This window comes from Oryctolagus cuniculus, chromosome 11 (genome assembly GCF_051225735.1).
Source record: "Oryctolagus cuniculus isolate XC-2025 breed Fujian yellow rabbit chromosome 11, ASM5122573v1, whole genome shotgun sequence".
NCBI classification, from domain to species: Eukaryota; Metazoa; Chordata; class Mammalia; order Lagomorpha; family Leporidae; genus Oryctolagus; species Oryctolagus cuniculus.
The window spans coordinates 92,969,617-92,983,425 of NC_142877.1; positions in this window are offsets into that span (position 1 = coordinate 92,969,617).

The following is a 13,809-nucleotide window of genomic DNA, read 5'->3' on the forward strand; positions in this document are numbered from 1 at the left end:
TGTATGATTGTGTTATTTTCTTATGATGTAACTCAAGAAATATAATCAGCTGTGAGTTTTATGATATGGCTTAACAATGTTCTATTCCTTTTTCTCTAATTTTGTGGTTGCTGGATTATTTGGCTCTTTTAATTCTTACATGCATACACACATGCACCTACACACTCTCACATCCAAAATGGAAAAAAAAAAACTTTAAAAAATCTTGAAATGGCAACTATCCAAGACAGGAAAAGATTTATTCCCCTATAATGAAGTGAGTATAATCCTGATCTGTGCTGTCTTCTCCATGCAAAACAAAAAGAAAACAAATGATTGATAATGTGCGTTAGTTCACTGTTTATTACATGAGGCTGCTGTGTTATCAGTCTGATTATAATTTTGCTCAGTGTTTATGCAATCAATTCTGTATCTCTCTCTGCATGTGCATGACTAAAATTGTGGCTCAGCAAAATTTTTTAGCAGTCAAAGGAAAACATTTGAAGACATTTAAAAAAAAAAAAGTGTGCCTAGGGTGGTTTGAATTAAGCTTCACTTTTGCCTGTTTCTCTTTGCTTAGACTTGAATTGCTGGATGCCACACCTAGAATTCCAGTGAAAAGAATTTGAGAAAGCATTCAAAGCAGGCTCATCTCATGTAGGTTGTCACTTAATGAAGAGCTACTTCCTTATTTATTTTAATAGTCTTGATTTCTTGATCTGTAATAATACCAAATTTATTACTTCTTCAAACTTGTTCTATTATGGGACATTTACATCTTGGATTGAGCCCGCACCCCACCCCTGTGTCTTTGCTGCATCAGTTTCCTTTGCAGAACTACTCCTAGTGTCTAGATGGTCTAGAATGTGAAATCCAGATGCAACCCTTGGAAATTGAGAGCCATGATTCTTTCTCCAATTCCCTAATACAACCAGGGGTGGGAAAATAGTTTAATTTTGCTCAACTAGAAACTTTTTTCCAGAATTGTAAATGTAGAGTGAGTGATAAGAGAACTTAAAAGTATTTGATATATACTTTTATTTCAGTGTCCATGTATAGGCCAGACTATTCTTGCCATTTATATGTTTCCTACTGCCTTGTCTTCTAGAACCACCCAGGTCCCACCCACTCCCACATCTAGTCTTCTGATCTCTTATCAATTCTAGGAAAGTTTCATCAGTTGTCAGCTGCCATTCTTTTTTTTTATTTTTATTTTTTATTTTATTTTTTTGACAGGCAGAGTGGACAGAGAGAGACAGAGAGAAAGGTCTTCCTTTGCCATTGGTTCACCCTCCAATGGCCGCCGCGGCTGGCGCGCTGCGGCCGGCGCACCGCACTGATCCGAAGGCAGGAGCCAGGTGCTTCCTCCTGGTCTCCCATGGGGTGCAGGGCCCAAGCACTTGGGCCATCCTCCACTGCACTCCCTGGCCACAGCAGAGAGCTGGCCTGGAAGAGGGGCAACCGGGACAGAATCCGGCGCCCCGACCAGGACTAGAACCTGGTGTGCCGGCGCCGCAAGGCGGAGGATTAGCCTAGTGAGCCGCGGCGCCAGCCCAGGTGCCATTCTGATACATCCCCTCAAACCATCCTTTATTTTACAAGCAGGTGACCCTGAGTAACAGATTTTATCCCTCTGTGCCAACAGCATAGAATGTGAAGATAAAGAGTGAGGATAGGAGGTCAAAAGGTGTTGATGCTGATCTGAGAAATTAACTCTGTAACTTTGGGCAAGTCATTTATGCTCTGTTGGAGTCAATCCTATCATATGCAATAGAAAGAATTAAACTAGAATCGGTTCTGTTCCAATCCCATGATTCTAAGGGTTTTTTGACTGCAGGACCATTTTGTGTTGATTTCCATTCAGGCAGACTGCAGAACAAGGAAATCAGAGATAAAGCAATGACTCCTTCATTGTGAGAACCTATGGAGAGCATCTGATATGATTGTTACCTTGATTCTGGAAAAAGCAACAGGGCTTCCATTTGCTGAACCACTGACTTCAATCTTTATCTTCAGGAGAAGCTGAGGCTATTATGTGTTCTAGGGATGACTGGTCTGGAAAATGACAGCATCACTTCCTTTTGGCTACAGTAATCATTTGGGGATCAAATGGCACCCAGCTCCAGTCCACAGTTGCAGGAGTTATCAAGGAAAAAGGTGAGATTTTTCTGACAATACTGATGAAATGTCTGTCACCTTGGGCTGCACAGTCATCTTGCAGATGGAGGGCCTGCCTTGTTGTAAGTCAGAGCCAGAGGAGCGGCGATACAGTCTTTGAGGTGCTGATCCAGCCGTGTTTGATTCCATCTAGAGTCAAACCTGGAACTTCCCAGGTGTAAGAGCAGTAAATACTTTTCACTCCACCCCCTCTTCCAGCCCCCTGTTCAGGATACATTGATATTCAGTCTTTAATAATCAAAATGACCCCGATTAACATAGTAAATATATCTTTCCTCTATATCAATTAACTGAAAGCTTATAAAACAAATTTGAGACTTTGACATACGCTTGAAATGGGGAGAAAGAAATCAATTCATGGAGTGCTGAATTATGGACTGGGTATATGAGAGGTGCAACAGAGTTTTCCATGGATTGCAGTTGTGAATATGGGCTAATGAGTTACTACATGCCCCCTACAAAAGAAAAATAATCTCCGTGGTAAATTTGTTTTCATGTTCTTGAAGTTATATGAGAACAAAAAAGGTTGTGAATGCAAATTTTATTCCATTGGACTGACTCTACTATAACATTGTATATCTGGACTTGTCTTCCCCGTTTTGATTCTAAGCTGTGAACCGTGTATCGACATAATGCAGCTTAATGTTCCTCCTCTTCACCGCTCTTACATTGAAAAAAAAAACAAAAAACAAAAAACTTTTTCCTCATTTCCCTTTTCTCTAAAGCATTACACTTTGCTTGTTCACTCAATACTTAACCATAAAACAGCTCTCAATAGTATGCAGGATAACATATCTGGATTTTTGTCCTGAGTGGGTATTTTTTATGAGTAATTCAGATTTCTCATGTTAAAATTTACAAACTGTCTCTTCCAAATTTTAGTGGGCATACAAAATCAGGCTTCACTTGGAGGTTTCTTTTGGCGATAGATTACATTGTTATATATATGTGTGGTTTAATATTTGGATTTCAGTACAAATAAGTAGCTGACTGTGGTACACAAATAGGAACAGGGCAATTTTTTTTTTCATTAAAAACTTAAGTCTTGGGTGGGCCTTTTGCACAGTAGTTAAGGCACTGCTTGTGACACTCATGTCCCATATTGAAGTGCCATGATTTAGGTGTGAGCACCATTTCTGATTACAGCTCCCTGCTAATGTGCATCCTAGGAGACAGTAAATGATGGCTGAAATACTTGTGTCCCTGCTACCTACTTGGGAGACTCAGATGGTGCTCCTGGCTCCTGGCTCTATCCTAGCCAAGTTCTCACTGCTATGGGCATTTGGGCAGTGAACCCACAGATGGAAGATTTCTGTTTGACTTTCTACCTTTTTATCTCTCTCCCTCTCTCTCCCATTCAGATAAATAAAAGTAAATTAAAAACTTAAATCTACCCAAACAATAAAAATACTGATGATAGAGAATAGTTGTAAGCACAATGAAGTTGCTAAAATGAATTTGAACACTAATTTTATATGATCACTGCATAGGTAATAATAGGTTGAGTAATGTGTAATTGCAAGCAGGTGACTTGTACCTCTACCGTAGCCTTTCCCACTGATTTGAGCACAGCAGGTAGCATTACCACTCCTAGTTAGAGATCTGTCACTCTAGGGAGTTAGTTCTGAATCACTCTGTCTAAATGCAAATGCCCTTAGACTGAAGGAAACCTCATGAAAAATGACAGATTTAGGAAGTGAAACATGGGGCCCAGGGTGTGGTGAAGCAGATTAAGCCGACGCCTTCAGTGCCGCATCCCATATGGGTGCTGGTTTCAGTCCCAGGTGCTCTACTTCTGATCCAGCTCTCTGCTATGGCCTAGAAAAGCAGTCAGTAGAAGATGGTCCAAATCCTTGGGCCCCAGCACCGACATGGAAGACCCGGAAGAAGCTCTTGGTTCCTGGCTTCAGATCAGCTTAGCTCCAGCTGCTGCAGCCAATTGGGAGTGAACCAGAGGATGGAAAAATTTTTTTTTCTCTATCTCTCTCTCTCTCTGCCTCTCTGTGTGATTCTGACTTTCAAATAAATAAATAAATAATTTTTTCAAAGTGAAGCACAATTTGTGTTACCTCCTTCATTAAGAGGAAGAATAAAATGTTTTTTAGTTTGGGGAATTGAGGTTGAGGTTAGGAAACAAGAGAGAAGGAATCTGAATGACCATGCAGTAATCAAATACTGAAGACACACATACACTCACAGAAACTCTATTTTTGGACAATGGAATTAGTTCATTTTTTATTAGGCAAAGTTTCGAAGATGCAGCCAAGTCTAAATAAGAAAAACATCTCATTAATTTGCAATTTCACTTTCCAGAGATTAAAGTCTAAATGTAGTCTGATCTGTGACCAGGATTTAAAACATTATCATGATCTCCAGTAAAAGAATATACATTTTGCACTGTAATCCCATATGTGTATTTATATATGTTAAGTTAAAGCCAAATTTAATAAAATAATACTACTTATCCTTACTGTGTATGATATACTTTATTTTTTCTCCTCTTCCCTTTATTTTTTCTCTTGTTAATTGTCTTTAATTTAGAAAAAACTTGATCATTTATTATACTTCAGTGTAAAAATCTCTGGGAAAATGCCAGATTCCTTTGTGGGGTGAAAGTAGGCAACTTTCTTAAAGATCCTGCATACAGTTATGTTTATCTTGGTATTTCTCATTTCTCTGTAGACAGAAATTTTAAAATGAAAGTAATATCCTTTCCATCTTCAGTGATGGATTAGGCTAAATTATGTAGAGGTTATGAACAACCACAATTCCAGTAATTTCAAATAATAAAGAGTTACTTTTGCTCTTGCTGCGTATCCATCATGGCTCAGTAGTAGGACTCTGCCTCTCTCATAGTAAAACTGATAGAACTACTACCATCTCTAAATCAGCCAGTTTACACTAAATTATGCTGTTGTGATAATTCACCTCAAACTTTTTTTTTTTTTTCAGGGAAAGGGTTTATTTGTGGGGGAAATCCAACAGACCGGAGGGAAGGGGTGAAGAAGGTAAGAGAGCATAAGAGAGAGCAATCAAGAGACAGAGAGAGAGAGAGAGAGAGAGAGCGAGCGAGCCATATGTTCAGGAACAGGTCCTGTTAAACCTTTGCTGGGGGAGCTGGCAGGGAAGTAGGAGCAGCAAACCCTATTACTACGGAGGTAGAGCTGACACTGGTGATTGGGCCATGTGGTCACCTGGCTTCTAGCCATGGTGTTGGGGCTAGAGCCTAGGATATGGTATCTGGTGTGCAGTTCGCGCCATAGGTAAGAATGTGCCATTTTACTAACATTCCCTTATTTATTTATTTATTTATTTATTTTTGATAAGCAGAGTTAGGGAGAGAGAGAGAGAAAGGTCTTCCTTTTTCCTCTGGTTCACGCCTCAAATGGCTGCCATGGTCAGCGCGCTGTGCCAATCCGAAGCCAGGAGCCAGGTGCTTCCTCCTGGTCTCCCATGCAGGTGCAAGGCCCAAAGACTTGGGCCATTCTCCACTGCCTTCCCAGGCCACAGCAGAGAGCTGACCTGGAAGAGGAACAACCGGGACAGACTCCGGCGCCCCAACCAGGACTAGAACCCGGGGTGCCGGCGCCGCAGGCACAGGATTAGCCAAGTGAGCCTAGGCGCCGGCCTCCCCTGTTGTTTTATAAAGCAAGATTATATGGGATTAAGTAGCCCCAGAAGTCCAGGAGGGGTAGAGGGATGGCGATTTGTCTTTAGAGCTACCTCCTGCTGACACAGGGTGACGAGGTACTCTCTGCTGGCATGGGTCTCAAGCCGCTGACTCCTGGGTAGGGAACCAAGTATATCCTGTAGCAGCATTTGGTTGACCACCTAGTTTCACCTCAAATCCTTAATGATTTTACAGCAGTGAAAGTTTATTTCTTGTTCAGATTAATGTCCTATTTGGGCCAGTTGTATCCTACTCCATACTCTTCATTCCAGGCTCAAAATGAGAGAATGCCTTTCGCCTGGACTTGAAAATATAATAGAAGGGAAAAAAGAATGGCTGAACAATGTGACTGCTCTTAAAACCATGGCTTAGAAGGGCACCCATCACTTTTATTGCCAAAAGGCTAGTAGCATTAGATGTCATTAGAGAGGATTTATACTCCTCTAATATGAATGGATCTTTAAGGAGGGACTCTGTAAAAGAGGCACAGTTATTTTTACAATAATGTAATTTACCATGGTCTTGTGTGTTACTGGTTCTCTTGAGAGAGGAAAGGGAGTTTTGCAATGACAAATAAATACTTATCCTGTAAGTGGCACTTTACTTCAACTCTCTACTTTACTGACTGCAAATCCAATGCCCTCATCCAACTATAAAAATACCAGAAAGTACACTACCCTGGCCTCAAAGTGGCAGAGAGTGTGAAGCATTTGGCAACCAGCTCCAATTAAATAGATAGAATATTCGTGATTTTGCCCTGACTGTTGATGAACAACTTAATACGTTATCCCTCTTAATATTTTTTTTGTTTATTTGTTCTATTTATTACTTTTGGTTGAATACTGTAATCAATACACAGTTATTCTCAAGTGTTGAAACTTAACTGAAAAGTGATCGTTGTTAAATATAAGAGTGGGAGTAAGAGAGGGAAGAGATGTGCAATTTGGGACATGCTCAAGCTGACTTACCTCAAACGGTAGAGTTAGAAACATACCAGGGGATTCCAATTCAATCCCATCAAGGTGGCATGTACCAATACCATCTCACTAGTCCCAGTGATCAATTTCTGTTCACAATTGATCATAATGATGGGACTAAAAACCAAAGGGATCACAGAAACAAGACTAGTGTCTGCAAATACTAGCTGATAGAATCAAAAAGGGAGAGAACAATCCAACATGGGAAGCGAGATACACAGCAGACTCATAGAATGGCAGATGTCCTAAACAGCACTCTGGCCTCAGAATCAGCCCTTAAGGCATGCGGATCTGGCTGAAAAGCCCATGAGAGTATTTCAGGCATGGAAAGCCAAAACACTCTGGCAAACAAACAAACAAACAAAAACAAAAACCTACATGAAAGATCTCCGGGAGTGAGATCCCAGTGAAAAGAACAGGTCTTCAAAGAAGGAGGTACCTTTCTCTGAAGGGAGGAGAGAACTTCCACTTTGACTACGACCTTGTCCTAATATGATCAAAGTTGGCAAACTCAAAGGCTTCCATAGCCTTGGCAGCTCATGACAAGAGCCTAGGGTGATTACTGATGCCATAAACAAGAGTGTCAATTTGTTAAGTCAACAACAGGAGTCACTGTGCACTTACTCCTCATGTAGGATCTCTGTCCTTAATGTGCTGTACATTGTGATTTAATGCTATAACTAGTACTCAAACAGTATTTTTCACTTTGTGTTTCTATGTGGATGCAAACTGTTGAAATCTTTACTTAATATATGCTAAACTGATCTTCTCTATATAAAGAGAATTGAAAATGAATCTTGATGTGAATGGAAGGGGGGAAGGAGAGGAAAAGGGGAGGGTTGCAGGTGGGAGGGAAGTTATGGAGGGGGGAAGCCATTGTAATCCATAAACTGTACTTTGGAAATTTATATTCATTAAATAAAAGTTAAAAAAAAGAATATTCGTGATATTGACAAACTATCTTCCTGTTGCCCATTTGGATGTTGTAAACTTTAAATGGTAGAGTTGAAACTCATATATTCAGGAAAAGAGTTAGAATCAATCTGTTGTGTTGAGGTTGAATATCCTGTCTGTGACTGACCCAAGTCTCCTTTAGCACTAGAAAATCTGAACCAGAAACTTGTAAGATCTTAAGTGTAAAATAAAAATGCAGGGTTTTTTTCTCTCATATTTTCAGTTCTTTCAAAGCACACTGTTACTATTCCTTTTGTAATTTAATATTGATATAAGCAACATAATGTTGATAAATATATCTACATTATAAAGAATAGTGTTTTAGTATGGACATCCTTGAACCCAAAACCAAACTTTAGAGCCAGCATATATATCCATTACAATTAAATGTACTTGTATGCTCCTCCTCTATCTGTCCCAAATTTGCCTTTCTCCTACAAATAAATACAACTTAGAATTTTCTATCATTCTCTTTCCTTTTTCTTTAGAATTGCCAGAAATAGAATATGACAGTATTAGAATATTATGTCAATAACATGTCATTGTATAAATTGATGACTTATGTAGTCCAAAGCAGTGTGTGTGTTAGTTATCTATTGCTGCAAGGCAAATTACCCTAAAACAGAAAACTTTTATTATCTTCACTTTTTTTTTTTAATTTATTTAATGAGCATAAATTTCCAAAGTACAGCTTCTGGACCACAATAGCCTCCTCCCGCCCCGTGTCTTCCCTCCCATCCACAACGCTCCCCTCTCCCACTCCCTCTCCCCTTCCCCTTCACATAAGAATTAATTTTCAATTATCTTTATATACAGAAGATCAATTTAGCGTATGTTAAGTAAAGATTACCACATTTTGCTCCCACACAGAAACATAAAGTGTAAAATACTATTTGAGTACTAGTTATAGCATTAATTAAACACCTAAGAGTAATTGTGTATTAATTACAGAGCTCAACCAATAGTTTTAAGTAGAATATAAAATGCATCTTTTGCATTGTTGTGGCTTCCCCTCGACCTCCCTCCCTCCCGTGGCCCTCCCCTCACCCACTTCCTCTCCCCTCCCCCCCCTTCATCACGTTTCATTTTCGGTTACCTTCATTTACCGAAGATCAATTTAGTATATACTAAGCAGGGATTTCAACAGGTTGCACTCACACAACCGAACCAGGTATAGGGTATTGTTCGACTAGTAGTGTTGTTTTTGAGTTTCATAGATAAACATATTAAGGACAGAGATCCTGAGAGGGGAGCATGAACCCAGTGACTCCCGTTGTTGATTTAACAATTGGCACTCTTATTTATGACGTCAGCAATCACCCGAGACTCTTGCTATGAGCTGTCTAGGCTATGGAAGCCCCTTGAGTTTACCAACTCTGAATTTGTTTAGTCAAGGCCATATCACAGTGGAGGTTCCTTCCTCCCTTCAGAGAAAGGCGCCTCTCTCCTTGATGGCCTGATCCTTCTGCTGGAGTGTTGTTCACCAGGATCCTTCATTTAGATTGTTTTTTGCCACCATGTCATGGCTTTCCATGCCTGAGAGACTCTCATGGACCTTTTAGCCAGATCTGAATGTCCCAAGGGTTGATTCTGAGACAGGAGTGCTGTTTTGGGCATTTGCCATTCTATGAGTCTGCTGTGTGACCTGCTTCCCTCGCAGGATCATTCTCAACCCTTTTGATTCTATCTTTCATTATTTGCTTACACTGGTCTTATTTGTGTAATCTCTTCGACACTTACCCTATCTTTTGGATCAGTTGTGTATTTATATTTGTCTCTTTACCAAGTGTGCTGGCATTGGTACCTGCCTCCTTGGTAAGATTGAGTTGAAATCCCCTGGCACATTTCCAGTTCCACCATTGGAGGTAGGTCTGAGTGAGTATGTGCCGTCCTATATATCTCCTCCCTCTCTTATTCCCACTCCCATGTTCCACAGAGATCAATTTCCTATTAATTTTTAAACGCTTAAGAATGGTTGTGCATTGATTGCAGAGTTCAACCAGTGGTCTTGTGTAGAGCATACCGAGCAACAACAACAACAACAAAAATACTAAAGGAACAAAATAGTAAGTTTTTCCTCAACAGTCTAGACAAGGGCTGCTCATGTCATTGTCTCTCATAGTGTCCATTTCACTTCAATGGGTATCATTTTAGGTGCTCGTTTAGTTGCCATCGATCAGGGAGAACATGTGATATTTATCCCTTTTGGACTGGCTTATTTCACTCAGCATGATGTTTTCCAGCTTCCTCCATTTTGTTGTGAATGCCCGGATTTCGTTGTTTTTTACTGCTGTATAGTGTTCCATAGAGTACATATCCCATAGTTTCTTTATCCAGTCATCCGTTGATGGACATTTAGGTTGATTCCATGTCTTAGCTATTGTGAATTGAGCTGCAACAAATATTGAGGTGCAAATGGCTTTTTTCACCCCTTTAATTCCATTTGGGTATATTCCAAGGAGTGGGATGGCTGGGTCCTGTGGTAGTGCTATGTTCAGGTTTCTGAGGACTCTCCAGACTGTCTTCCATAGTGGCTTTACCAGCTTGCATTCCCACCAACAGTGGATTAGTGTCCCCTTTTCTCCACATCCTCGCCAGCATCTGTTGTTGGTTGATTTCTGTATGTAAGCCAATCTAACCGGAGTGAGGTGGTATCTCATTGTGGTTTTGATCTGCATTTCCCTGATGGCTAGGGATCCTGAGCATTTTTTCATGTGCCTGTTGGCCATTTGGATTTCCTCTTTTGAAAAATGTCTGTTAAGGTCCTTGGCCCATTTTTTTATTGGATTGTTTGTTTTGATTCTGTGGTGTTTTTTGATCATTGTGTAGATTCTAGTTGTTAATCCTTTATCTGTTGTGTAGTTTGTGAATAACGTCTCCCGTTCTGTTGGTTGCCTCTTCACTTTCCTGACTGTTTCCTTTGCTGTTAAGAAACTCTTCAATTTTAGGTAATCCCATTTGTTTATTTTATCTTTGATTACCCGTGCCTGTGGGGTCTTCTCCAGGAATTCTTCGCCTATTCCGATATCTTGGAGGGTTTCCCCTGTGCTCTCAATTAGTTTCATGGTGTCGTGGCACAACTCTAGTTCTTTGATCCATGTTGAGTGGATTTTTGTATAAGGTGTAAGGTAGGGGTCTTGCTTCATACTGCAGCATGTGGACATCCAGTTTTCCCAGCACCATTTGTTGAAGAGGCTGTCCTTGTTCCAGGGGTTGGTTTTAGGTCCTTTGTCAAATATGAGTTGGTTATAGATGTTTGGATTGATCTCCAGTGTTTCTATTCTGTTCCATTGGTCTATCCATCTGTTTTTGTACCAGTACCAGGCTGTTTTGATTATAACTGCCCTGTAGTATGCTTTGAAGTCTCGAATTGTGATTCCTCTGGCCTTGTTTTTATTGTAAAGGATTGCTTTAGCTATTCTGGGTCTCCTGTTTCTCCATATGAATTTCAGCATCGTTTTTTCTAGGTCTTTGAAGAATGACTTTGGTATTTTGATTGGTATTGCATTGAACTTGTAAATTGCTTTTGGGAGAATGGACATTTTGATGATATTGATTCTTCCAATCCATGAGCATGGCAGGTTTTTCCATTTTTTTGTGTTGTCTTCTATTTCTTTCTTTAGTGTTTTGTAATTTTCATCATAGAGGTCTTTGACCTCCTTGGTTAAATTTATTCCAAGGTACTTTATTGTTTTTGTGGTTATCGTGAATGGGATTGATCTTAGTAGTTCTTCCTCGGCCCTGGCATTGTCTGTGTATACAAAGGCTGTTGATTTCTGAGTGTTGACTTTGTATCCTGCTACTTTACCAAACTCTTCTATGAGTTTCAGTAGCCTCTTATAGGAGTTTATTGGGTCCTCTATATATAGTATCATGTCATCTGCAAACAGGGATAGTTTGACTTCCTCCTTTCCCATTTGTATCCCTTTAATTTCTTTTTCTTGCCTGATGGCTCTGGCTAAGACTTCTAGGACTATATTGAATAGCAATGGTGAGAGTGGGCATCCCTGTCTGGTACCAGTTCTCAATGGAAATGCCTCCAACTTTTCCCCATTCAATATGATGCTGGCCTTTGGTTTATCATAGATTGCCTTAATTGTGTTGAGGAATGTTATTTGACAGAGTGAGAGAGAGAGAGAGCGAGCGAGAAAGGTCTTCCTTTCATTGGTTCACTCCCCAAATGGCCGCCACGGCTGGAGCTATGCTGATCCAAAGACAGGATCCAGGTGCTTCTTTCTGGTCTCCCACGTGGGTGTAGGGGCCCAAGCACTTGGGCCATCCTCCACTGCCCTCCTGGGCCACAGCAAAAACTGGACTGGAACAGGAGCAACCGGGACTAGAATCTGGCACCCATATGAGATGCTGGTGCTGCAGGCGGAGGATTAACCAAGTGAGCCATGGTGCCAGCCAGAACTTATTTCAAAAGTGAAATCCCATCAGTTCTGTAACACTCTGGTCAGTAGAAGCAGGTCAGTCAGTCCAGCCCACACTCAGAGGGAGAGGATTACAGGTGCATGCATAACAGGAGGGGAGATCATGGAGTCCAACTTAGAGGCTGCCTTCCACATATTATTTAGTTTTTATTGTTTGAAGTTTTATAAAGATTATGTTTTATATGTATATGTAAAACATATAAAACATTAATCTGATATTTTTCTAAGATTTATCTAGTCTACATGTAATTATAGTTCATTCATTCGCACTAGTGTGAACTGTGAAAATCTTATACAGAAAATCTTTGTCTCTAACAATATTCTTAACTTTAAAATATTACTTTTAACTTCCTACTCCATATAAATAGTATCAAAGCTAGTAAAGTTTAAGCTTTTTAAGAGTTCTATGTGTCTACGGAGTTTATTCTGTAATTTATCTATGGTCAAACTACTTTTTTTCACAATACATAAAATTCTTTGTGCAGTTATGATATCAACTTTTATTCAGAAAGATTTATTTATTTATTTGAAAGGCAGAGTTAGAGAGGGAGAGTGAGGGGACAGAGGGAGGAAAATAGAGATCTACAACCCAGTGGTTCACTCCCCAAATGGTCACAATCGATGGGTCTGGGCCAGGCTGAAGCCAGGAGTCTGGAACTCCATCCCCATCTCACAAGTGTGTGGAAGGGCCTCAAGCTATCAGGCCATCTTCTGCTGCTTTTCCAGGTGCATTAGTAGGGAGTGTCGCTCCCCCTCTTCGTGGAGGAACGACACAGGACCCTGCGCTGTTCTTTCGTCTGCTCGGCCCTCCCCGGGTTTGCTGCTGGTTCTTCCTGGGTTGGCTACTGTCCCTTCCACCTCCGTGGAAGGGCAGTTCCCCCTGGCCACATTCCCCACTTCCGCAGGGGAGCGGCACACCGCCGGCCGGCTTTCTCGGGGGCTGCACAGGTGTTCCCCTTAGATGTTCCCCTTAGATGTTCCTGGTGCATGCCGTCTCTCTCCTCCTTTATAGTCCTCCTCTGCCAATCCCAACTCGGCTGCCCACACGCCGAGTACGCTGCTCTCCTCCAATCAGGAGCAAGTCCTACAATTTATTGGTTGAACTGGAGGCAGCTGTGCAGAAGCTGTTTACTTCTCTCCCAGCGCCATATTGTGGGAGAGCAGATGCATAGAATAAGTCTTAATTCCAGTAACTCAGTCTAGTCCGGATTGCTCCCCACAGGGAGTTGGATGGAAAGTGGAGCTGCAGGGACTCAAAAATGTACTCATATGGAATGCCAGCATTGTAGAGAGTGTCTTAATCCTCTGTGCCACAGTATCATCCCGGACATCAATTTTAATATGTTAAGTTCATTAATTTCCATTTGCTTTCAGATTTTTGGATTTCCTTTTTTCCTTTACTATTAGTTTTGGAATATATCTATTTTTATGATTCTGAAACAGGAAACTTTGAAAAGTTCATGAAAAATGAATGTTATTAAAAAAAACTATACATTTCCAAACTTTTTTTGTACCAGACTTCTCTTTTAATTCCATTTTCTTCAAACTTTTTTGAGTATGCCCATAAAAGTATACTGCAAATGTGTACAGAGAAGTCTTCATATTGACTCCTTTTCTA